The following is a 2,541-nucleotide window of genomic DNA, read 5'->3' as shown; positions in this document are numbered from 1 at the left end:
TATTGATGTTTTATTTTCATGTATCCCGAGTTTTTCTTTTCCATTCTCTCTCTCTCTCTCTCTCTCTCTCTCTCTCTCTCTCTCTCTCTCTCTCTCTCTCCTCTCTCTCTCTCTCTCTCTCTCTCTCTCTCTCTCCTCTCCTCTCTCTCTCTCTCTCTCTCTACATAAATATATATTTGTGTTGCCTTTTTCCAGGTAGTGTTTTGTCTTTTATTGTGCACAGGTGGTTTTTCTATTTATTTTGTTTTGTTTTATTTTATCATGTCCGTTTATATTTTTTCATATCTGGAATTGTTTGGTTTTCCGTGTGTGTGTGTGTGTGGTGTGTGTGTGTGTGTGTGTGTGTGTGTGTGTGCGCGCGCATGTTTTTATTTTTTTCCCCTTTTTTTCAAGATTCGTTATTGGTTCTTTGTGAAGGTTGGACGGTTGTTTGGTAGCGCGCGTGTGTCTGTCTGTCTGTGTGTATATGTGTGTGTGTGTGTGTGTGTGTGTGTGTGTGTGTATATGCTGATTTCGCTTCTTTATTTTTATCAATGGATTCATTTATTGCCTTATTTCGTTTCCGCATTTTAAAAGTTCCGTTCATTGCTTCCAGGTTTTGATTACATTGTTCTTGTTATTTTCCGCGTGGCATTTTTCTTCTGTACGTTTTTATTTTTACATGACTTTTTTTTCTCTTTTTCCATTCATCCTCAGGCCTCACACACGCACCCATTTCCCGCTCCCCACGCCCCGCTACCACCGCTCCTTCCTTACGTGTGTGTGTGTGTGTTGTGTGTGTGTGTGTGTGTGTGCGTGCGGGCATGCGAATGTGTTTTCATTAATCTCCTTCGTCAATTACTGACTTTTACTGCTCCTTCTCTAATTCCTCCACGCTGGCTGGCCCAGAACACACCCACCGGCCTCACGCCACCTCAGCGCCGCCAGCATGGGAGAGGAGCGAGGGGGCGCCTTGATAACGGGCAGCGGGGAGGCGCGCGGGGCGGAGATAAGGCAAACAGAAGCCGGGGAGTCAGGATGGTGGAGATACAGGGCGATTAATATTATCATTATTGTAGTTGCAGCAGAGGCGGCGCGCGGGGCTCGAAAGAGAAGGAGACTAATGGTGAGGGCCGCGCGCGTCCCCTGGGCTCGCCTCCCAATTTTCCACCCCGCTGCCGACCTCGCCCTGCGAATCACCCCCGACGTGGCCTGTCACCCACCTGACGAAGAAGGATTAATGAGCGCCCGGCTAGACCTCGCTACGAATTATGCTGAATATGTGTGTGTGTGTGTGTGTGTGTGTGTGTGTGTGTGTGTGTGTGTGTGTGTGTGTCGCGCGCGCACATATCATTAGACAGTTTCCTGGTATTTTCTTTCAATTCTCTATCTGTTTTATATATTTTGTGTGTGTGTGCGTGTTTGTGTGATGCGCGCACGCAAAACAGCATATAATTTGAAATTTCTGGTATTTTCTTTTCATTTTTTCCATTTTGCTTCATTTACTTTGTGTGTGTGTGTGTGTGTGTGTGTGTGTGTGTGTGTGTGTGTTTGTGTGTTCGCTGGAGTTAATCTGAGTTGTATGGGCTGGTGTAATTTGGCTAATGAGGCAGGTGTAATAGGTGATCGCAGGTAGAGGACTGTGTGTGGTGTGTGTGTGTGTGTGTGTGTGTGTGTGTGTGTGTGTGTGTGATATCAGGGAGCAGAAGTTATATAGGATGACAGCGGGAGTGGATTATAAGTCCCCGAGGCGTTGTAGTGCACCGCTGTGTTTCGTTATGGCGTGCGTGTTACGAGTGTGCTTGGTAAAAGGGAGTTTATATTCTGGAAAGAGGAGTGACGCGGTGCTGGTTCTCTTATTCCTGTCTGGTTTATTTGACTGTTTTTGCTTCTAATTATTCCTGTATCTAATTGTTTCTGCCTGTAAATGTTAATTCCCATCCTCATTTTGCTCTCTCTCTCTCTCTCTCTCTCTCTCTCTCTCTCTCTCTCTCTCTCTCTCTCTCTCTCTCTCTCTCTCTCTCTCTCTCTCTCTCTCTCTCTGAGCGTTCACACTAACTTGACAGAAAGGCCACACCCACTTCCGACTTTCTCTTTCACGTTATTGGTTAATTTAACACGTGATCACAACCCATGTTCACCTAAAGACGCGTGTGATTGGTGATACCATCGGGCAACCTGCATCTCCGATTGGCTGTCCTGAGTGGCGCGGGGCGTGGCCTCTGCGACAAGTTAGAGTGAACGGGTCTTGGAAGTCGCGTAATGAGGGAAGTTTTTATCTTTCGTGCGTAACTACAAGGATTAATAGAACAGTACACACACACACACACACACACACACACACCACACACACACACACACACACACACACACACACACACACACACACACACACACACACACACACTAGTAAATACTCACCACACTATCTTCTTTCTTCCCTTCCTTCTCTCTCTCTCTCTCTCTCTCTCCTCTCTCTCTCTCCTCTCTCTCTCTCCTCTCTCTCTCTCTCTCTCTCTCTCTCTCTCTCTCTCTCTCTCTCCTCTACCTGTTCGTTTTTCT

Source organism: Scylla paramamosain, chromosome 34, assembly GCF_035594125.1.
Source record: "Scylla paramamosain isolate STU-SP2022 chromosome 34, ASM3559412v1, whole genome shotgun sequence".
Taxonomy (NCBI): Eukaryota; Metazoa; Arthropoda; class Malacostraca; order Decapoda; family Portunidae; genus Scylla; species Scylla paramamosain.
Note: the sequence above shows the minus strand (reverse complement) of the source record.